This window comes from Triticum urartu, chromosome 3 (genome assembly GCF_003073215.2).
Source record: "Triticum urartu cultivar G1812 chromosome 3, Tu2.1, whole genome shotgun sequence".
Classification (NCBI taxonomy): Eukaryota; Viridiplantae; Streptophyta; class Magnoliopsida; order Poales; family Poaceae; genus Triticum; species Triticum urartu.
In genome coordinates, this window is record NC_053024.1 from 209154180 (window position 1) to 209179529 (window position 25350).

The window sequence follows — 25350 nt, forward strand, 5'->3', positions numbered from 1 at the left end:
GTCGGGCGCGTCGATGCTGCAGCTTACGTTGAGTGTTATGCTCCTCTCGGAGATGGATCTGGCCGGGGGACTGGAGCCGTGGAGGGCAATGGGCTGCGCCGCCTAACGACGACCACTGGAGGTGAAACTCAATCCTTATCAGTCGGAGGCGGCGGCTGTCCTAAACGGCAGCAAACGATGAGGACAACATCGCACAATTCCATCGATCTTATTTGGCGATGGATGGTGAGTACAACCTCGGTAGATGGCTACTACAGAAACATGCAGAGCTTCGTGGCGAGGGAGATCAAGCAAATGGGCAAGATAATGTGTACGGGGAAGATGGGGAGGTAGAGAGCATGGGAGAGCGAGGCCCATCGGTTTGACTTTCGATGTACCCTAATTCTTTGGAAACAAATATGAGGACAGCCTCCTTGTGTATAGAAGACGAAGAGCAAACGACCCCAGGATTGTCGCGTAGCACTAACTAATAATTATATTACATGATTTGTTGATTTTTTTTCTGAGTTGACATGTGTGGGGCATATGTGGTGAGGTGGATAGGCTGCATGTCAAGAGAAATAGGATAGTGGAGATGAACTATTTAGGTATTATAGATGACATTTTCTTAGAGGTGGACAATTACATGTCCGCCCGTCACTAGAGACGTAACTTCAAGTGTTGACCCCAACTAAAATAACACGTGCATCAACACCACTCCAAGTGAGATTGCTGGGTGTAGAGTTGCATGTACACCCAACTTGCTGAACTGATTCAAATTGCATGTCCGTCCTAGACATGCAACTTGCCCGACCTCAACCCGGCTGCATGTCCACCCTCGACATGCAACTCACCCGACTAAGTTGATTGTCTACCCTCGACGTGCAACCTACCCTCGACATCTACTTAGTTGCATGTTCATATTTTGACATGCAACTCATGCAACCTAGTTGCATGTCTACTCTCGACACACAACTTGCCCGGCCTCAACCCACTCTCCCCACCCAATTGCATGTCCACCCTTGACATGCATGTCTGACCCCGACCCAATTGCATGTCCATCCTCCATATGCTACTAACCCAACTCAGTTCTTTTCCCATCCTCGGCACACAATTTGCCACAACACGTATCTAGTTGCATGTCCACCCTCAACACAACTTTTGGTCATACCTGGCATACTCACATATCCACCCATGGCATACAATTCACCTGACCAAATTGCACGTCCACCCTTGATACACAATTTGCTGATCCTGACCTACTCACCCAACCCAGTTGCATGTTCACCCTCGGCACGCAACTTGCCTACCCCCGACCAAGTTGCATGTCAACCACTAAACACGCAACTACAAGTGTTCACATACTATAACTGCATGTCTTCAACGTGACTGCAATGGGTGAAAATTGTGGAAGCGAAGTTTGTCAGGGGAGGCCATTAGCATGCCCGCCATTAGACACACAACCACAAGTGTCTCACCCGAGTGCAACTACAACCAGGGGGAGTGGAGGTTGCCGAAGTGGCGTTGTCGGGGGAGAGGGAGGTTGTTGCATGTACGTCACCGGGCACGTGATTGCAAGTGTCTCCACCAAACTGCAACTACATTCTTCAAGGCAACCGGAATTGGGATAACAACGTGATAGTTTGCTCTAAATGTGGACGCGTGATTCAGGGTATCGTGGCGTGTGTGCGCTCCTGCGCTCGGCGTTAGAGCATCTCCAATAGATGATGTAAAATAGGACAAGACTATCTTTTACATCACGGGAGTTCAAAAATCCTGCTCCAATAATGTTGGGGAACGCAGTATTTCAAAAAAAAATCCTACGATCACGCAAGATCTATCTAGGGATGCATAGCAACGAGAGGGGAGACTGTCTCTACGTACCCTCATAGATCGAAAGCGGAAGCGTTAAGTAACGCGGTTGATGTAGTCAAACGTCTTTGCGATCCAACCGATCAAGTACCGAACGCACGACACCTTCGCGATATGCACACGTTCAACTCGGTGATGTCCCCGAACTCTAGATCCAGCTAAGGTTGAGGGAGAGTTTCGTCAGCACGACGGCGTGTTGACGGTGATGATGAAGTTACCGACGCAGGGCTTCACCTAAGCACTACGACAATATGACCGAGATGGAAATCTGTGGAGGGGGGCACCGCACACGTCTAAGAGATTAACTTGTGTGTCTATAGGGTGCCCCCTCCCCCCTATATAAAGGAGTGGAGGAGGGGAGGGCCGGCCTCCTATGGCGCTCCCCAAGGAGGGTGTCGGTGTCAAAACCGGCGGATCTCGGGTAGGGGGTCCCGAACTGTGCGTCTAGGCCGGATGGTAATAGGAGACAGGGGACACTTTGTTTTACCCAGGTTCGGGCCCTCTCGATGGAGGGAATACCCTACTCCTGCTTGATTAATATTGATGATATGGGTAGTACAAGAGTAGATCTACCATGAGATCAAGGAGGCTAAACCCTAGAAGCTAGCCTATGGTATGATTGTTGTGTATGGAGTTGATTGTCTACGGACTACAACCCTCCGGTTTATATAGACACCGGATAGGGTTAGGGTTACACAGAGTCGGTTATAATGGTAGGAGATCTTGAATATCCGCATCGCCAAGCTTGCCTTCCACGCAAGGGAAAGTCCCATCCGGACACGGGACGAAGTCTTCAATCTTGTATCTTCATAGTCCAGGAGTCCGGCCGAAGGTATAGTCCGGCTACCCGAACACCCCCTAATCCAGGACTCCCTCAGTAGCCCCTGAACCAGGCTTCAATGACGACGAGTCCGGCGCGCAAATTGTCTTCGGCATTGCAAGGCGGGTTCCTCCTCCAAATCCTTCATAGAAGATTGTAAACACCAAGAGTAGTGTCCGGTTCTGCAAAATAAGTTTCCACATATTGCCATAGAGAGAATAATATTAACACAAGTCAAATCTGCTGACGTATTCTGTAGTGCGCCATCACACTACTGCCAAGTATTTTACTCGAATCGTTTTTACTTTTCCACCTCAGCATGTTTTGCGAGGCGGTTTCCTTGGCACGTCTTGTCAAAGCAGAGATCGTGTCCCCTTTACTCACGGGATTCTCATCAATACGGACGTGGGTAACCCAATCGTGCCTGTTAGCATGTTTTCTCGATTAAAGGCGAGTCCCAAACGGTTACGGGGAGGGCTCCTGGTATTCAACCTCTTATAAAGAGACCAAGGCCTTACTCCTTTTTCCAATCTCAAACGAGTTCGCCCGCCGCCTCGAGTTCCAACACCCTAGGCTTTGGATTCCAGGCGCTTCGGACCTTCGACAATGTCCGGTTCCGACCTTCAAGGCTGATGGATGCCCTCCTCTGTCACGGAGGAGGATGTGCTAAAGTTGAGAGAGGCTAAGTTCTTGACCGCCGAAATTCCGCATAGGTTGCCTGCTCAAGGGCAGGCTATTCCCAATCCCCAGCCCGGTGAGAGCGTGGTGTTCATGTCTCACTTCCTTCGGGGGTTAGGCCTCCCGATGGATCCCTTCGTGAGGGGGCTACTGTTTTATTACGGGCTGGAATTTCATGACTTAGCCCCGGAGTCCATCCTCCACATTTCCTCATTCATCATTGTGTGCGAAGCGTTCCTCCGCGTTACTCCTCACTTCGGATTGTGGCTCAAGACTTTTGGAGTGGAGCCGAAGATGATCGAGGGACGGCACGCAGAGTGCGGAGGTGCCGTCATAAATAAGAATGCCGATGCTCCATGGCCCGAGGGCTCCTTTCAAGAGGAGCTCGGCATGTGGCAACGAGAATGGTTCTATATCACCGCTCCTAGGAGCGCCAAGTGGGCGGCGCCTCCTGCCTTTCGCTCGGGTCCCCCATCACAGCTAGCGTCATGGGTCAACAAAGGATTAGATTGGGGTTTGCCCAAGGACGTGCCCCTGTTACAGGGCCGAATTAAGGATCTCTTGGAAGGAGACCTCAGTTTGGTCAAGGTGACGCAGGTCATGCTGATTCGCCGAATATTGCCCGGAAAACGTCGCCCCCTTCGCCTGTGGGAGTTTAATCCGGAGGGACCGCGAACTCTCCAGAATTTTATGGGCGCAACGCCCGCGGAGATGTATAGAATGTTCTTCGGATCACAAGAAACGTGTCCGGATTTAACCGAGGACGCAGGCCTAAGCTGCCATCGCCCGGATACTCAAGTAAGCAACCCTGTGCCCAGACCTTCTATCCGTATAATTGTCATAAACTTGCCCCTAAAAGAGTCGTCCTTTTAAACAGGAATGGATAGCGAAGGTGAAGCTGATCAGGTGTCCGGCTCCCCTTCCTGAAACCAGGCCGGATCCCGTGTTGGTCAGGATGCTGGAGATAATGCCTTTGGAGGGGGGGGACAAGGAAGCTATGGCCTCCTCGAAGGAGACTGCTCCGAAGGGAGGAACCGACAGTTCTCTCCTAAGGGGAAGAAGAGAGCCGCCTCTGATGACCCGGAAACCATGGCCTCAAAACGGGGGAGAAAATCCTCGTCAGAGGGTCCGACGCCAGGGAGTTCCTTGGCCGGACTACGCCCTCAAGGGGATCAGCCCTCCAGCGAGCCGTAAGTGGAGAAAAGATTTTCCTTTTGAGGGATGAGAGAAATCCTTGATTTTATATCTGAGAAGATTAACCGAAATTTTACCTTGTAGATCGGACCTCAGCCCTTCGCAGCAGAGCTCGTCTTCGGGGGATCTTCTTCTGGAAATGATGGAGAGCGGAACGCCTCCCCCTGCCGTGACGCCCAGCGAGGCGGGCGGCCCTGAGGTGTCGTCGCGGAGGGTTTCTCCGAATCCGGCAGGGGCGGAAGATAGCTATGTGGCCCCCCGAGGCTCTTCGCGTCCGGCCTTCGAAAGAGGCCATAGGACAAGTCCGGCACCGTCTGGTGCTCGGCCGGAGGAACTAAAGATTCTGCTAGGGCAAGCTTCTATCTCAGAAGAGCACCGTGCATTGATGGGCACGGTGATTGAAAGAATTTCATCCGCAGAAAGCGGATTGCATGAGGCCGTCAAAAGTTTACTGACGGGTTTTGAGGTACGATAGATAATGTACACTTTTGTCAGTTGCGCATAAATAAGATGTGCCCTGTGTAGATAGTAGCCCCTGAAACTCTGCGCGGTGTCAAGAAATGACGGCGCGCAGAGGATCATAATCCCAGGTCTAAGATGTCACCATTGAATGTAGGTGGCAAGGTGTCCGGAATCAAGCCAAACTGATGATGTGGCCGAACTAAAGCGGCAACTGGACGTGGCAGATGCCGACATCACGCTTGTCAACAAGCGGCTTGATGAGGCTCAAGGTATGTAATTCTTCCGGCGGCATTAGGTAAGAGGAGCTTCATGCCAGTGTCTTACAATGTGTGTGCTTGACGCAGATGGTACGGCCGCCGTGGAGAATATTAGGGTAGAACGTGCCCGAGCTAAGGAGCAAGCCGGAAAAAGCGATGCGGCTGCCAAGAAGGCCCTTGAAGAGTTGAGAGCCGAACAGGCTGCTCACTGCCGAAGCAAAGAAGAGATGGCCGAGAAGTTAAAGAGCGCTGCAGACCGTTGCAAACTTCTTGAGAAAGAAGACCGGGCGAGACAGACGGATTTAGAGAAGGCCGTTGCCGATGCCAAGGATGCTCGCTCCGCGATGAGAGTTGCGAAAGAGGAGCTGCGTCAGGCCGAACAGATTGCGGCTGGAAAGCCCTTTATGCTGCGGAGGAAGGTTTGTGATCCGAAGTTTGCTCCGTTGGAACGGATATGGAGTGTGGAGGACACCTATCTGGATTTGGCAGCAAGCGCTGCTGATGCGACCGAACACTTTCGAGATCTGGAAGATCGCGAAGTGGAAAAGCTTTTCTGGTCACAGTTTCATAATCCAGAGCGTCCACTAGCAGTGGACGATCGCCTGGCTCAATGGGCCGAGCTTAATAGATTGTCCGGACTCACCATGAAGTACGTCATGGGTCATCTGTGGCCTGGGAGACCGGAGCCGAAGAGTTATTTCAGCTTGGTGCAGCAATTCCTTGACGTGGTGCCGCGTATAAATGTAATGAAGAGGTCAGCATGCGTAGAGGGCGCAAGGATGGCTCTTGCCCGTGTTAAGACATACTGGGCAGAGATGGAGACCACCATTGTTGCGTCCCGAGATTCGGACAAGAGCCGAGTACCTTCCGAGCACTATTTTCAGGAAGTCCTTGAAGGCGCTCGTGTAATAGAGACGCGGTGCTCGAAAGATGCTATGTTATGATAGCATATGTAATTGAAAAGTAGTATTTTGATAAACCGTAGTGGCCTTTTTTATACTTGTGCCTTCAAGTATTGTGAACACCTTCTATGCGGCCGTTTTAAGATATATATATATATGTGTGTGTGTGTGTGTGTGTGTGTGTGTACAGAATCTGAAAGGTGGCAGTCATTGGCTTCAGCCCCCACGCACATAGTGCGGGGGTGCTCGCAGAAGACGCATTTTCACACTTAACCCAACGTCTTGGTCCTACAAAGGAGGTGATAGCGCAGCGGGACAGGCAACCGGACTATAATGCTTTAACACTTTCACTTAGCCATAGGTGTTTGACAATGAGACTCTTTAAGTAGCTCCTTGGTGGCAACTGCGCTCGTCCGAATTCGGGGCGCGTGTGTGCCTAACCGGGAAGCGGCCCTTCGTTAAAGCGGAGGAATCCGATAGATTCCGATAGGTCATCGAGTGGCTGACCAGTCTCACGCTGCATCATGACAGTCAGTTTTCGGCTTTCTCTACTGAGGTGCTCGCCCTGGCCGAACCGGGGGCACAATCGCAGTAGTTCTCCTGGTGCTACCTTAGCCGATAGAGCGGAACGTAAGGTAGCCGAACTCAGGAGCCGGGCAACCCAACATTTGACCAAAGACATGATTCGGAGCTGATGCATATAATGCTAAAACTCGCGACGCCGAACACTCCCTAAGGTGTTCGGTCTTTATGAGTGCGGGCGAAACGACACTCTTTATTAAAAAAGCCCCTAGTGTCCAGGTACGCGCAAAAATTCTGACGTGGCCACATGCCAAGACGCCAGCCTCCTCCTTGGTTATATTAGAAAGAAAAAACCAGGGGATGTGTAGCAACAAGAGACAGTAAAAAAGGTTTACGCAGGGTCTTAATCTAAAAAGAATCCTTTAGGACGGGTCCCTACTGCACGCCTGCGCCTGTGTCTCCGTTGTGCCGTATCCTGGACGGGCGCTGCATGACGTTCATCTGTAAAAGAGAGGAACTGAGTTGAAAATGGGTCGTGCCGAAAAAAGTTTAAAATAAACAGAGTATAAAGTAAGATGTATGAGATTGAGCTTTATTGTCTCTTATTGTATATGCGTAGAGCCCCTAGTGGGGGTATATGGCTTCTAGTCCTGCATCAATGATGATTTTGCACCGAACTCGTCTATCCGAGTTCGTGGTCTTGAATGACCTATTTTGAAGTTTATTGGCCGGTGAGGCCATTTTGCTGTGGGGCTGTTAAAGCGGCCGCACAGTCCTCCGCTTGGGGAGGTGCACTTTAGTGCTTCCTCTTCAAAGAGATGATGCCTCGTGGACCGGGCATCTTGAGCGTAAGAGATGCATAATGCGGTATTGCGTTAAAGCGAGTGAAAGCTTCGCATCCCAGTAGTGCTTGATAGCGACTTGAGAACGGGACGATATGGAAGGTCAGCTTTTCGCGGCGGAGGTTATCGGCAGAGCCGAATGTGACTGTGAGCCGGAGAAAACACGTACAATGGGTGTCCGGACCAGGTATTAGCCCTTGAAAGGAGGTTCTGCTGCGGTGGATTCTTGCTGGGTTTATCCCCATGTGTTGGATTGTATCCTGATATATCAGGTTTAGTCCACTACCGCCGTCCATAAGGACATTTGAAAACTGGAGTCCGCCAATTATTGGATCGAGTATCAAGGCAGTCCAACCTGCATTCTTGATATTCCTAGAATAATCTAGTTGATCGAAGATGATCGGTTTTGACAACCAGTGGAGGGACCCTTTGGGGATGGGCCGTGTGGTGCTTAACTTTACGGGCGCCGCACGTTTTGTTATGTGAAGTGAGTTCACTGTTTTTACTTCTTGTGGGAAGTTCTTTTGTTTCCTGGTGCTCTGCTTGCGGGGTTCGTCCTCGTCTTCGCTTGGTGTGTCGAGCCCCTTGTGTTCGGTATTGAGTCTGCCGGATTGTTTGAAAACCCAACAGTCTCTGTGGGTATGGTTAGCAGGCTTCCGGGGAGTACTGTGTATCTGACATATCATGTCCAGGATTTTATTTAGGTTGCATGGATCGTCCCTGTTATCCTGGGGGGGGCGATTTTTCCTGATTTTGTCGTGAGCCTTTGAATCCGGCATTGACTGCCGTGCTCTTCGGATTTTTGTCCTTAGTCCAGCGACGGTCCTTGTTGCATCACGGTTTTCCATTTCCATCCCTAGTTTCAGATGTACTTGGGTTGCTGGGGCTGCACCTTGCCAACCAGCTGTCCTCCCCTGCACAAAAGCGGGTCATGAGGCTTGTTAGTGTGGCCATTATTCTTGGCTTTTCTTGGCCGAAGTGTCTGGCGAGCCATTCGTCTCGGACATTATGCCTGAAAGCTGCTAAGGCTTCGGCGTCCGGACAGTCGACTATCTGATTCTTTTTAGTGAGGAATCTATTCCAGAACTGCCGAGCTGATTCTCCGAGTTGTTGAGTTATGTGACTAAGATCGTCTGCATCCGGGGGACGGACATAGGTCCCTTGAAAGTTTGCTCGGAAAGCATCCTCGAGCTCTTCCCAGCTTCCAATTGTGTTTTCTGGAAGGCTTTTAAGCCAATGCCGGGCTGGCCCTTTAAGCTTAAGGGGTAGATATTTTATGGCGTGGAGATCATCTCCTCTAGCCATGTGTATGTGGAGGATATAATCCTCGATCCAGACTCCAGGGTCTGTTGTTCCATCATATGCCTCTATGTTTACGGGTTTGAATCCCTCTGGGAATTCATGGTCCAGGACCTCATCGGTGAAACATAGGGGGTGTGCGGCGCCCCTGTATTTGGGTGTGCCGGATTCTGATGATGGCTTCGTAGCATTGCTTACGAGAGCTTGCTTTCTTGGCCCATAAATGGACCTGACTGGGCCATGATGCGAATCCTTAAGAGGGTCGCATGCCGATTTAGGTGCGGCGCCGCTTACCACTTTATGGGGTCGTCTATCCGACCGTGTGGCTTTTTCATTTTTTGAATGCGAGGGCTCTAGGGCCTCTTCGTCGAATTCAGGCAGTAGCTTTCTTTTCGGATAGCTTTTAGTGCGGCGACTGTCGCCGTACTTATCTGTGGTATTGATTACTTTGCTCCATCTAATCCGGAGTGCGTCTTCCGCTGTTTTCAGCTTCTGCTTCTGCTTTTTTAGGCTGCGTGCGGTTGCAACGAGCCTCTCGTGGAGATTCTTCTGCTCCGTAGGTTTATTCGGCGTGAGGTTGTCTGGAATGCCGTTTTCGCCGGAGGAGGGATGTTCGGTTTCTCTATCCGTGTTTCTCTGTTCGGACGGTTGCTCTAAGGCCTGCTCGTCGTCTACCGGCTCGTCCTGCTCTATGGCTGGGTTTTTGTCGAGGCGGGGCTTGGGTCGGCGTTTACGCCGACGCTTTGATTGCTTTTCGGGGGGTCGATCTCCCATCCCATCTCCTTTTTCCTCGTTGTCGCTTCCTTTAGGGGTATCCACCATGTACAAATCGTGGGATGAGGTGGTTGTCCAATGCCCCATGGGCGTTGGTTCGTCAGTATCTCCTGCATCGTCATCCATGCTGTCGATGTCTCCGGAGTCAAAGTTGAGCACGTCGTTTAAATTGTCGACAGTGGCTACCAAGTGGGTGGTGGGTGGGCTTTGAATTTCTTCATCGTCCGTATCCCATCCTCGCTGACCGTAATCCGGCCAGGGCTCTCCTGATAAAGAGAGAGACTTTAGAGAATTCAGGATGTCGCCGAAGCGCGAGTGCTGAAAGATGTCCGCGGCGGTGAACTCCATGATCGGCACCCAACCGGATTCGATCGGCAGGGGTGCGGGAGGCTCGGAGTTCGGAGAGGAATCCGGCTCCTCGGAGTCACGGGCCATGCGGAGTGCGGGGCTGGAGTTTGGCTCAATCGCCTCTGAGATTGCAGCCCCTGAGGCAGCGTCTAACCGCTGATCCTCGATCGGTGCAGTAGGCTCCGAATCAATGGTCGGAACCGATGCATGTGCGGCCTCCAAGGCGCTGTTCGGCGGCAGAGCTATGTCATGCCCATCAAGACAGTGTGGCGCGCTTGGCTGTGGCTCGAATCCGTCGAAGATCAAGTCTCCGCGGATGTCAATCGTATAGTTTAGGCTTCCAAACCTGACTTGATGGCCAGGGGCGTAGCTTTCGATCTTCTCGAGGTGGCCAAGCGGATTGGCCCGCAGTGCGAAGCCGCCGAAGACGAAGATCTGTCCGGAAAGAAAAATCTTACCCTGGACCGCATCGTCGTTGATGATCAAAGGAGCCATCGGGCCTAAAGGCGACGACACAGAGGAACTCTCAATGAAAGCACCAATGTCGGTGTCAAAACCGGCGGATCTCGGGTAGGGGGTCCCGAACTGTGCGTCTAGGCCGGATGGTAACAGGAGACAGGGGACACTTTGTTTTACCCAGGTTCGGGCCCTCTCGATGGAGGGAATACCCTACTCCTACTTGATTAATATTGATGATATGGGTAGTACAAGAGTAGATCTACCACGAGATCAAGGAGGCTAAACCCTAGAAGCTAGCCTATGGTATGATTGTTGTGTATGGAGTTGATTGTCTACGGACTACAACCCTCCGGTTTATATAGACACCGGATAGGGTTAGGGTTACACAGATTCGGTTATAATGGTAGGAGATCTTGAATATCCGCATCGCCAAGCTTGCCTTCCACGCCAAGGAAAGTCCCATCCGGACACGGGACGAAGTCTTCAATCTTGTATTTTCATAGTCCAGGAGTCCGGCCGAAGGTATAGTCCGGCTACCCGAACACCCCCTAATCCAGGACTCCCTCAGAGGGATTCCTACTCCTAGTAGGAGTAGGTTTCCCCCTTTCCCTAGTTGCAGTAGGAGAAGAAGGAAGAGGGAGAGGGAGAGAAGGAAAGGGGGGCCGGCCCCCCTCCCAATTCGGATTGGGCTTGGAGGGCGCACGCCTCCCACTTGGACGCCTCCTCCTCTCTCCCACCACGGCCCATTAAGGCCCATTAACTCCCCGGGGGGTTCCGGTAACCTCCCGGTACTCCGGAAAATGCCCGAACCTATCCGAAACCTTTCCGGTGTCCAAACATAGCCTTCCATTATATCAATATTTATGTATCTACCATTTCGAGACTCCTCGTCATGTCCGTGAACACATCCGGTACTCCGAACTATCTTTGGTACATCAAATCACATAACTCATAATACATATCATCATCGAACGTTAAGCGTGCGAACCCTACGGGTTCGAGAACTATGTAGACATGACTGAGACTCATCTCCGGTCAATAACCAATAGCGGAACCTGGATGCTCATATTGGTTCCTACATATTCTACGAAGATCTTTATTGGTCAAACCGCATAACAACATACGTTTGTTCCCTTTGTCATCGGTATGTTACTTGCCCGAGATTCGATCGTCGGTATCATCATACCTAGTTCAATCTCGTTACCGGCAAGTCCCTTTACTCATTCCGTAATGCAACATCCTGCAACTAACTCATTAGTCACATTGCTTGGAAGGCTTATAGTGATGTGCATTACCGAGAGGGCCCAGAGATACCTCTCTGACAATTGGAGTGAGAAATCCTAATCTCGATCTATGCCAAGTCAACAAACACCATCGGAGACACCTGTAGAGCATCTTTATAATCACCCAGTTACGTTGTAACGTTTGATAGCACACTCAGTGTTCTTCTGGTATTCGGGAGTTGCATAATCACATAGTCATAGGAACATGTACAAGTTATGGAGAAAGCAATAGCAATAAACTAAACGATCATAGTGCTAAGCTAATTGATGGGTCAAGTCAGTCACATCATTCTCTAATGATGTGATCCCGTTCATCAAATGAGAACTCATGTCTATGGCTAGGAAACATAACCATCTTTGATTAACGAGCTAGTCAAGTAGAGGCATACTAGTGACACTATGTTTGTCTATGTATTCACACATGTACTAAGTTCCCGGTTAATACAATTCTAGCATGAATAATAAACATTTATCATGATATAAGGAAATATAAATAACAACTTTATTATTGCCTCTAGGGCATATTTCCTTCAGTCTCCAACTTGCACTAGAATCAATAATCTAGATTACATTCTAATGATTCTAACACCCATGGAGTCTTGGTGTTGATCATGTTTTGCTCGTGAGAGAGGCTTAGTCAACGGGTCTGCAACATCCAGATCCGTATGTATCTTGCAAATCTCTATGTCTCCCTCCTTGACTTGATCGCGGATGGAATTGAAGCGTCTCTTGATGTGCTTGGTTCTTTTATGAAATCTGGATTCCTTTGCCAAGGCAATTGCACCAGTATTGTCACAAAAGATTTTCATTGGACCCTATGCACTAGCTATGACACCTACATAGGATATGAATTCCTTCTTCCAGACTCCTTCATTTGCTGCTTCCGAAGCAGCTATGTACTCCGCTTCACACGTAGATCCCGCCATGACGCTTTGCTTAGAACTGCACCAACTGACAGCTCCACCATTCAATAAAAATACGTATTCGGTTTGTGACTTAGAGTTGAAGGAAATATGCCCTAGAGGCAATAATAAAGTTGTTATTTATATTTCCTTATATCATGATAAATGTTTATTATTCATGCTAGAATTGTATTAACCGGAAACTTAGTACATGTGTGAATACATAGACAAACTAAGTATCACTAGTATGCCTCTACTTCACTAGCTTGTTAATCAAAGATGGTTAAGTTTCCTAGCCATGGACAAAGAGTTGTCATTTGATAAACGGGATCACATCATTAGAGAATTATGTGATTGATTTGACCCATCTATTAGCTTAGCACTATGATCGTTTAGTTTATTGCTATTGCTTTCTCCATAACTTATATATGTTCCTATGACTATGAGATTATGCAACTCCCGAATACCGGAGGAACACTTAGTGTGCTATCAAACGTCACAACGTAACTGGGTGACTATAAAGATGCTCTACAGGTGTCTCTAATGGTGTTTTTTGAGTAGGCATAGATCAAGATTAGGATTTGTCTCTTCGTGTATTGGAGAGGTATCTCTAGGCCCTCTCGGTAATGCACATCACCATAAGCCTTGCAAGAAATGTAACTAATGAGTTAGTTACGGGACGTAGCATTACGGAACAAGTAAAGAGACTTGTCGCTAACGAGGTTGAACTAGGTATTGAGATACCGACGATCGAATCTCGGGCAAGTAACATACCGATGACAAAGGGAATAACGTATGTTATTATGCGGTTTGACCAATAAAGATCTTCGTAGAATATGTAGGAACCAATATGAGCATCCAGGTTTCCGCTATTGGTTATTGACCGGAGATGAGTCTTGGTCATGTCTACATAGTTCTCGAACCCGTAGGGTCCGCACGCTTAACGTTCTATGACGATCGGTATTATAAGTTTATGTGTTTTGATGTACCGAAGGTAGTTCGGAGTCCCGGATATGATCACGGACATGACGAGGAGTATCGGAATGGTCGAGACATAAAGATCGATGTATTGGAAGCCTATGTTTGGACATCGGAATGTTTCCGGATGAGTTCGGGCATTTATCGGAGTACCGGGAGGTTACCGGAACCCACCGGGGAGTATATGGGCCTTTTTGGGCCTTAGTGGAATAGAGGAGAGGAAGGGAAAGGTGGAGGGCGCGCCCCCTAGCTCAATCCGAATTGGGTGCCCCCCTTCCATCCCTCTCTATCCCCCTTCCTTCTCTCCTACCCCTACTAGGGAAAGGGGGGAATCCTACTCCTAGTGGGAGTAGGACTCCTCCTAGGGCGCGCCATAGAGAGGGCCGGCCCTCCCCTCCGCCACTCCTTTATATACGGGGGAGGGGGGCACCCCATAGACACACAAGTTGATCTCTTAGCCGTGTGCGGTGCCCCCCTCCACCATAATCCACCTCGGTCATATCGTTGAGTGCTTAGGCGAAGCCCTGTGCCGGTAGCTTCATCATCACCATCATCATGCCATCATGCTGACGAAACTCTCCCTCGACACTCAGCTGGATCTAGAGTTCGCGGGACGTCACCGAGCTAAACTTGTGCAGATCGCGGAGGTGCCGTATCTTTGGTGCTAGGATCGGTTGGAACGTGAAGACGTATGCCTTCATCAACCGCGTTGTCATAACGCTTCCGCTTCCGATCTACAATGGTACGTAGACAACACTCTCCCCTCTCATTTCTATGCATCACCTAGATAGATCATGTGTGTGCGTAGGATTTTTTTAAAATTACTACGTTCCCCAACAGTGGTATCAGAGCCAGATTTATGCGTAGGTGTTATATGCACGAGTAGAACACAAAGGAGTTGTGGGCGTGGGTATATACATATTGCTTGCCATCACAAGTTGATTCTTGATTCAGCGGTATTGTTGGATGAAGCGGCTCAGACCGACATTACGCGTACGCCTACGCGAGACTGGTTCTACCGACGTGCTTCGCACATAGGTGGCTAGTGGGTGTCAGTTTCTCCAACTTTAGTTGAATTGGATTCAATGAACAGGGTTCTTTCTGAAGATCAAAAAGTAATCACTATACCGCGTTGTGATTTTCAATGTAGGTAAGATCGGTTCTTGCTCAGCCCATAGCAGCCACGTAAAACTTGCAACAACAAAGCAGAGGACGTCTAACTTGTTTTTGCAGGGCATGTTGTGATGTGATATGGTCAAGAAATGATGCTAAATTTTATTGTATGAGATGATCATGTTTTGTAACAGAGTTATCAGCAACTAGCAGGAGCCATATGGTTGGCACTTTATTGTATGAAATGCAATCGCCATGTAATTGCTTTACTTTATGACTAAGCGGTAGCGATAGTCGTAGAAGCAATAGTTGGTGAGACGACAACGAAGCTTCGATGGAGATCAAGGTGTCAAGCCGGTGACGATGGTGATCATGACGGTGCTTTGAAGATGGAGATCAAAGGCACAAGATGATGATGGCCATAGCATATCACTTATATTGATTGCATGTGATGTTTATCCTTTATGCATCTTATTTTTCTTAGTTCGGCGGTAGCATTATGAGATGATCTCTCACTAAATTTCAAGGTACAAGTGTTCTCCCTGAGTATGCACCGTTGCTACAGTTCGTCGTGTCGAGACACCACGTGATGATCGGGTGTGATAAGCTGTACATTCATATACAATGGGTGCAAGCCAGTTTTGCACACGCGGAATACTCGGGTTAAACTGGACGAGCCTAGAATATGCAGATATGGCCTCAGAACACTAAGACCGAAAGGTCGAGCGTGAATCATATAGTAGATATGATCAACATAGTGATGTTCACCATTGAAAACTACTCCATCTCACATGATGATCGGGCATGGTTTAGTTGATATGGATCATGTGATCACTTAGATGATTAGAGGGGTGTCTATCTAAGTGGGAGTTCTTAAGTAATTTGATTAATTGAACTATAATTTATCATGAACTTAGTACCTGATAGTATTTTGCATGTCTATGTTGTTGTAGATAGATGGCCCGTGTTATTGTTCCATTGAATTTTAATGTGTTCCTAGAGAAAGCTAAGTTGAAAGATGATGGTAGCAACTACACGGACTGGGTCTGTAACTTGAGGATTATCCTCATTGCTACATAGAAGAATTACGTCCTGGAAGCACCGATAGGTGACAAACCCGCTGTAGGAGCAACGCTAGATGTTGTGAACACCTGGCAGAGCAAAGCTGATGACTACTCGATAGTTCACTGTGCCATGATTTACGGCTTAGTACCGGGACTTCAATGACGTTTTGAACGTCATGGAGCATATGAGATGTTCTAGGAGTTGAAGTTAATATTTCAAGCAAATGCCCGGATTGAGAGATATGAAGTCTCCAATAAGTTCTACAGCTGCAAAATGGAGGAGAATAGTTCTGTTAGTGAACATATACTCAGAATGTCTAGGTACCACAACCACTTGACTCAGCTGGGAGTTAATCTTCCTGATAATAGTGTCATTGACAGAGTTCTTCAATCACTGCCACCAAGCTACAAGAGCTTCGTGATGAACTATAATATGCAAGGGATGGATAAGACAATTCCCTATCTCTTCGCAATGCTAAAGGCTGCGGAGGTATAAATCAAGAAGGAGCATCAAGTGTTGATGGTCAACAAGGCCACTAGTTTCAAGAAAAGGGTAGAGGAAAGAAGGGGAACTTCAAAAAGAATAGCAAGCAAGTTGCTGCTCAAGTGAAGAAGCCCAAGTATGGACCTAAGCCTGAGAGTGATTGCTTCTAGTTCAAAGGGACTGGTCACTGGAAACGGAACTTCCCCAAGTATTTGGAGGAGAATAAGGATGGCAAAGTCAAATGTATATTTGATATACATGTTACTGATGTGTACCTTACTAATGCTCACAGTAGCGCCTGGGTATTTGATACTGGTTCCATTGCTAATATTTGCAAATTGAAACAGGGGCTACGGATTAAGCGAAGATTGGCTAAGGGCGAGGTGACGATGTGCGTGGGAAATGGTTCCAAAGTCGATGTGATCGTCGTCGGCGCGCTACCTCTATATCTACCTTCAAGATTAGTTTTAGACCTAAATAATTGTTATTTGGTGCCAGCGTTGAGCATGAACATTATATCTGGATCTTGTTTTATACAAGACGGTTATTCATTTAAATCAGAGAATAGTGGTTGTTATTTATATGAATAATATCTTTTATGGTCATGCACCCTTGATGAGTGGTCTGTTTTTACTACATCTTGATAGTAGTGATACACATGTTCATAGTATTGAAGCCAAAAGATATAAGTTTAATAATGATAGTGCAACTTATTTGTGGCACTGTCGTTTAGGTCATATTGGTGTAAAGCGCATGAAGAAACTCCATGATGATGGATTTTTGGAATCACTTGATTATGAATCACTTGATGCTTGCGAACCAAGCCTCATGGCCAAGATGACAAAAACTCCATTCTCTGGAACAATGGCGCGAGCAACAGACTTGTTGGAAATAAAACATACTGATGTATAAGGTCTGATGAGTGTTGATGCTCACAGCGGGTATCGTTATTTTCTTACCTTCACAGATGATTTAAGCAGATATGGGTATATCTACTTTATGAAACATAAGTCTGGAACATTTGAAAAGTTCAAAGAATTTCAGAGTGAAGTGGAAAATCATTGTAACAAGAAAATTAAGTTTCTACGATCTGATCTGGAGGTGAATATTTGAGCTATGAGTTTGGTCTTCATCTGAAACAATCCGGAATAGTTTCGCAACTCACGCCACCTGGAACACCACAACGTAATGGTGTGTCCGAACGTCGTAACCGCACTTTATTAGATATGGTGCGATCTATGATGTCTCTCACCAATTTACCGCTATCATTTTGGGGTTATGCTTGACAGACGACTGCATTCAAGATAAATAGGGCACCATCAAAATCCGTTGAGACGACACCTTATGAACTATGGTTTGGCAAGAAACCCAAGTTGTCGTTTCTTAAAGTTTGGGGCTGCGATGCTTATGTGAAAAAGCTTCAACCTGATAAGCTCGAACCCAAATCGGAGAAATGTGTCTTCATAGGATACCCAAAGGAGACTGTTGGGTACACCTTCTATCATAGATCTGAAGGCAAGATATTCGTTACTAAGAATGGATCCTTTCTAGAGAAGGAGTTTCTCTCGAAAGAAGTGAGTGGGAGGAAAGTAGAACTTGACGAGGTAATTGTACCTACTCCCTTATTGGAAAGTAGTTCATCATAGAAATCAGTTCTAGTGATTCCTACACCAGTAAGTGAGGAAGCTAATGATGATGATCATGAAACTTCTGATCAAGTTACTATTGAACCTCGTAGGTCAACCAAAGTAAGATCCGCACCAGAGTAGTATGGTAATCAAGTTCTAGAGGTCATGTTACTTGACCATGACAAACCTACGAACTATGAGGAAGCGATGATGAACCCAGATTCCGCGAAGTGGCTTGAGGCCATGAAATCTGAGATGAGATCCATGTATGAGAACAAAGTATGCACTTTGGTTGACTTGCCCGATGATCGGCAGGCCATAGAGAATAAATGGATCTTCAAGAAGAAGACTGACTCTGACGGTAATGTTATTGTCTACAAAGCTCGACTTGTTGCAAAAGGTTTTCGACAAGTTCAAGGAGTTGACTACGATGAGACCTTCTCACCCGTAGCGATTCTTAAGTCCGTCCGGATCATGTTAGCAATTGCCGCATTTTATGATTATGAAATTTGGAAAATGGATGTCAAAACTACATTCCTTAATGGATATCTTAAAGAAGAGTTGTATACAATGCAACCAGAAGGTTTTGTCAATCCGAAAGGTGCTAACAAAGTGTGCAAGCTCAAGCGATCCATTTATGGACTCATGCAAGCCTCTTAGAGTTGGAATATACGCTTTGATAGTGTGATCAAAGCATATGGTTTTATACAGACTTTTGGAGAAACCTGTATTTACAAGAAAGTGAGTGGGAGCTCTGTAGCATTTCTGATATTATATGTAGATGACATATTGCTGATCAAAAATGATACTGAATTTCTAAATAGCATAAAAGGATACTTGAATAAGAATTTTTCATTGAAAGACCTCGGTGAAGCTGCTTATATATTGGGCATCAAGATCTATAGAGATAGATCAAAATGCTTAATTGGACTTTCACAAAGCACATACCTTTATAATGTTTTGACGAAGTTAATGGATCAAGCAAAGAAAGGGTTCTTGCCTGTGTTGCAAGGTGTGAAGTTGAGTCTGACTCAATGCCCGACCACTGCAGAAGATAGAGAGAAAATGAAAGTCATTCCCTATGCATCAGCCATAGGTTCTATCATGTATGCAATGCTGTGTACCAGGCCTGATGTGTGCCTTGCTATTAGTTTTGCAGGGAGGTACCGAAGTAATCCAGGAGTGGATCACTGGTCAGCGGTCAAGAACATCCTGAAATACCTGAAAAGGACTAAGGATATGTTTCTCGTTTATGGAGGTGACAAAGAGCTTGTCGTAAACGATTACGTTGATGCAAGCTTTGACACTGATTCGGATGACTCTTAGTCACAAACGATACGTATTTTTATTGAATGGTGGAGCTGTCAGTTGGTGGAGTTCCAAGCAGAGCGTCGTGGCGGGATCTACGTGTGAAGCGGAGTACATAGCTGCTTCGGAAGCAACAAATGAAGGAGTCTGGATGAAGGAGTTCATATCCGATCTAGCTGTCATACCTAGTGCATCGGGTCTAATGAAAATATTTTGTGACAATGCCGGTGCAATTGCCTTGGCAAAGGAATCCAAATTTCACAAGAGAACCAAGCACATCAAGAGACACTTCAATTCCATCCGCGATCAAGTCAAGGAGGGAGACATAGAGATTTGCAAGATACATACGGCTCTGAATGTTGCAGACCCGTTGACTAAGCCTCTCTCACGAACAAAACATGATCAGCACCAAGACTCCACGGGTGTTAGAATCATCACAATGTAATCTAGATTATTGACTCTAGTGTAAGTGGGAGACTAAAGGAAATATGCCCTAGAGGCAATAATAAAGTTGTTATTTATATTTCCTTATATCATGATAAATGTTTATTATTCATGCTAGAATTGTATTAACCGGAAACTTAATACATGTGTGAATACATAGGCAAACTAAGTGTCACTAGTATGCATCTACTTGACTAGCTCGTTAATCAAAGATGGTTAAGTTTCCTAGCCATGGACAAAGAGTTGTCATTTGATAAACGGGATCACATCATTAGAGAATGATGTGATTGACTTGACCCATCCATTAATGATGTGATTGACTTGACCCATCCATTAATGATGTGATTGACTTGACCCATCCATTAGCTTAGCACTATGATCGTTTAGTTTATTGTTATTGCTTTCTCCATAACTTATACATGTTCCTATGACTATGAGATTATGCAACTCCTGAATACCAGAGGAACACTTAGTGTGCTATCAAACGTCACAACATAACTGGATGACTATAAAGATGCTCTACAGGTGTCCCTGATGGTGTTTGCTGAGTTGGCATAGATCGAGATTAGGATTTGTCTCTCCGTGTATCGGAGAGGTGTCTTTGGGCCCTCTCAGTAATGCAAATCACTATAAGCCTTGCAAGCAATGTAACTAATGAGTTAGTTACGGGATGTAGCATTATGGAACGAGTAAAGAGACTTGCCGGTAACGAGATTGAACTAGGTATTGAGATACCGATGACAAAGGAAACAACGTATGTTGTTATGCGGTTTGATGGATAAAGATCTTCGTAGAATATGTAGGAACCAATATGAGCATCCAGGTTCTGCTATTGGTTATTGACTGGAGATGAGTCTCGGTCATGTCTACATAGTTCTTGAACCCGTAGGGTCCGCACGCTTAACGTTCGGTGACGATCGGTATTATGAGTTTATGTGTTTTGATGTACCGAAGGTAGTTCGGAGTCTCGGATATGATCATGGACATGACGAGGAGTCTCGGAATGGTCGAGAATTAAAGATCGATATATTGAAAGCCTATGTTTGGACATCGGAATGGTTCCGAATGAGTTTGGGCATTTACCAGAGTATTGGAAGGTTACCGGAACCCCCCGGGGAGTATATGGGCCTTATTAGGCCTTATTGTAATGTGGAGGGCGCGCCCCCCTATCCCAATCTGAATTGGGTGGGGGGCTGCCCCCCCCCCCCCGTCCTTATCTCCTACTCCTACTAGGGAAAGGGGGAATCCACCTCCCGGTGGGAGTAGGACTCCCCCTAGGGCGCGCCATAGAGAGGGCCAACCCTCCCCTCCTCCACTCCTTTATATATGGGGGAGGGGGAACCCCATAGACACACAAGTTGATCTCTTAGCCGTGTGCGGTGCCCCCCTCCAGCATAATCCACCTCGGTCATATCGTTGCAGTGCTTAGGCGAAGCCCTGCGCCGGTAGCTTCATCATCACCATCATCACGCCGTCGTGCTGACGAAACTCTCCCTCGACACTCAACTGGATCTAAAGTTCGCGGGACATCACCGAGCTGAACGTGTGCAGATCGTGGAGGTGTTGTATCTTCGGTGCTAGGATTGGTCGGATCCTTAAGACGTACGACTACATCAACCGCGTTGTCATAACGCTTCCGCTTACGTTCTACAAGGGGACAACACTCTCCCCTCTTGTTGCTATGCATCACCTAGATAGATCTTGCGTGTGCGTAGGAATTTTTTTGAAATTACTGCATTCCCCAACAAGAGTCATCCAGATCATTTTCTCTCTATCTTCTGCAGTGGTCGGGCATTGTGTCTGACTGAACTTCACACCTTGTAACACAGGCAAGAACCCTTTCTTTGCTTGATCCATTTTGAACTTCTTCAAAACTTTATCAAGGTATGTGCTTTGTGAAAGTCCAATTAAGCGTCTTGATCTATCTCTATAGATCTTGATGCCCAATATATAAGCAGCTTCACCGAGGTCTTTCATTGAAAAATTCTTATTCAAGTATCCTTTTATGCTATTCGGAAATTCAGTATCATTTCCAATCAACAATATGTCATCCACATATAATATCAGAAATGCTACAGAGCTCCCACTCACTTTCTTGTAAATACAGGCTTCTCCAAAAGTCTATATAAAACCATATGCTCTGATCACTCTATCAAAGAGTATATTCCAACTCCGAGATGCTTGCACCATTCCATAAATGGATCGCTGGAGCTTACACACTTTCTTAGCACCTTTTGGATCGACAAAACCTTCTGGTTGCATCATATACAACTCTTCTTTAAGATATCCATTAAGGAATGCAGTTTTGACATCCATTTGCCAAATTTCATAATCATAAAATGCGGCAATTGCTAACATGATTCAGATGGACTTAAGCATCGCTATGGGTGAGAAGGTCTCATCGTAGTCAACTCCTTGAACTTGTCGAAAACCTTTTGCAACAAGTCGAGCTTTGTAGATTGTAAGATTACCGTCAGCGTCAGTCTTCTTCTTGAAGATCCATTTATTCTCTATGGCTTGCCGATCATCGGGTAAGTCAACCAAAGTCCACACTTTGTTCTCATACCTGGATCCTGTCATGGAATTGTCACGGCAGATGTCCTAGTGAAAGGACTTAGTCATGGAGCCATCGCGACGGGTTAGTGTAACACCCTCGATGCGGCTATATCTCCTACGTGTCGAAGCACGACTTAGAGGCATAACCGCATTGAAAGCAATGTCGCAAGTAAGGTAATCTTCACAACATCCCATGTAATATAGATAATAAAAGGGGAAGGTACATAGTTGGCTTACACTCGCCACGTCAAACAAAGTACATAAATAGCATTACATCAACCAATCACTCATGGCCCGACTACGGTGCCAAAATAAAAGATCAACCCAACATGCGACACGGTCCCGATCGCCCCAACTGGGCACCACTACTGATCATTAGGGAAAGACACATAGTAACGGCGTGAGTCCTCATCGAACTTCCACTTGAGCTCAAGCGCGTCATCTGGAACGGAGTCGTCTGGCCCTGCATCTGGTTTGGAAGTAATCTGTGAGCCACAGGGACTCAGCGATCTCGCACCCTCGTGATCAAGACTATTTAAGCTTATAGGTAAGGCAAGGTAAATATGTGGAGCTGCAGCAAGCGACTAGCATATATGGTGGCTAACCTGTTCGCAAAAGAGAGCGAGAAGAGAAGGCAACGCGCGAACGAATAACTAGAGAACAAACCTGCGGCAAGCATTACTCCAACACCGTGTTCACTTCCTGGACTCCGCCGAGAAGAGACCATCACGGTAACACACACCATTGATACATTTTAATTAAGTTAAGGTTCAAGTTATCTACAACCGGACATTAACAAATTCCCATCTGCCCATAACCGCGGGCACGGCTTTCGAAAGTTCAAATCCCTGCAGGGGAGCCCCAACTTAGCCCATGACAAGCTCTCACGGTTAATGAAGGATATACCTTCTCCCGGGACATTCCGATCAGGCTCGGTATCCCGGTTCTACAAGACACTTCGACAAGTTAAAACAAATCCAGCAACACCGCCCGAAAGTGCCGACAAATCCTGATAGGAGCTGCACATGTCTCGTTCTCAGGGCACACTCAGATGAGCCAAAAGTCGGGTAGGCCAGCCCAGAGTTGCCCCTGGTAGCCCCGGACATCGCTCGGTTGGACCAACACTCAGAGGAGCACTGGCCCAGGGGGTTTAAAATAAGATGACCCTCGGGCTCCGGAAACCCAAGGGAAAAAGAGGCTAGGTGGCAAATGGTAAAACCAAGGTTGGGCACTGCTGGAAAAGCTTTATTCAAGGCGAACTGTCAAGGGGTTCCCATTATCACCCAACCGCGTAAGGAACGCAAAAATCCGGGAACATAACACCGATATGACGGAAACTAGGGCGGCAAGAGTGGAACAAAACACTAGGTAAAAGGCCGAGCCTTCCACCCTTTACCAAGTATATAGATGCATTAAGATAACAAGATAATATAATGATATCCCAAACAAGAAAATAATGTTCCAATAAGGAACGGTCTCCAATCTTCACCTGCAACTAGCAACGCTATAAGAGGGGCTGAGCAAAGCGGTAACATAGCCAATCAACGGTTTGCTAGGACATGGTGGGTTAGAGGTTTGACATGGAAATTTGGGAGGCATGATAAGCAAGTGGTAGGCATCGTAGCATAGGCATAGCAAAAGAGCGAGCATCTAGCAAAGCAAAGATAGAAGTGATTTCGAGGGTATGATCATCTTGCCTGCAAAATTGTCAGAGTTGACTGGATCCTCGAAAGCAAACTCAACGGGCTCCTCGTTAGCGAACTCGTCTCCCGGCTCTACCCAAACAAGACAAACAAGCAAAAAGGACACAATCAACCACGTGCAAACTCAAACAACATGATGCAAACATGGTATGCTATGCGGGATGCGATATGTGAAGCATATGCAAGATTTGACAAGGAATGAATGAACCTGGCCTCAACTTGGAAATCCAAGTGTGCCACTGGAAAGGTGAGGTGATTTCGGTTGAAATCGGTATAAAGAACACCGGAATCGGAGACACGGTTTGGAAATGGCAAGCAATTCAAATATGGCACCGGTCTGCGATATACAGCAAGTAGCCATCTAAATGCAACAAGCTAAACATGCTACAGCACCCAAACATGGCAACAAAATACATGGCAGGGATCCATTCATGAATCTTAACAAAAGATGAACACTAAGCTATGGCCAATTCATTCATTAACAGGTTCAAACAAGCATGGCAAAAGTGCAATTGGTAAACAGATTTTCAGACTTAGTGAAATTAACACTTGTCTGGAATTTCAGATCAGATAGCACACTTTGGATCATGAAAACTATATACTAAAGGGACTGAACATGGCAAATTAAAGCATGGCATGGAGCTACTCAAAGAGCTTAACAAAAGTCCCTTAGTGACCTTGAGCCAAAAGGGATCATAAAATACAATTGCAAGCATGTGAACATGGAAAAAACATAATCAGATCACAGACTTAGTGAAAAACTGGAGCATGCAAATCAGATATCAAGTAGGCATGTTTACGAACTCGATGCACTCACTACAGAGCATGTCATGACAATATAAGCATACACCCATCAAGAATACACATTATACAAGCTAGACATGGCAAGAACAATAACCTAGCATGCACGGATCAAATACAACATCCTCGGCAAAATCGCTAACAAGTAGACAATCTGCCCAGATTCACGAAATAGCAAATGTAGAGCTCGATTGACTCAAGCTAGGGTACTCCATAATTTCAAACAAAGACATGGATGGATAGAGCACTACAAGATTAACAAATCATCCTTACTGATCATCCTCAAAAGAGGCACAGATCACTAGGAAACAACATGACATATGGCATATTGATAAAAACAGTCCAAGGACTTAGTGGAATTGCTAAGTCCCTGAAATCGGCATTAACGAATGCACCACTTTGCAAGCTTGTGCTAGTCACCACACACATCACCAAAATACATGGATGGCGCCTCTGGAAAGATGACAAAGCATATAACAAAACTCATGAAGAGCTCAGGGGCATATCATGCACACATTAATCATGGCAAAAATGACAAATAGCTATTTGGAGCAGCAGATCTGACAATTAACTCAAATAGCACTCTTCCAACAGCATTTCGGGCATCAAGATGAACTCAAATGAAAATGATGCAATGAGATGAAATGATGTACTCTCTAGGGCGAACATTTTGATATG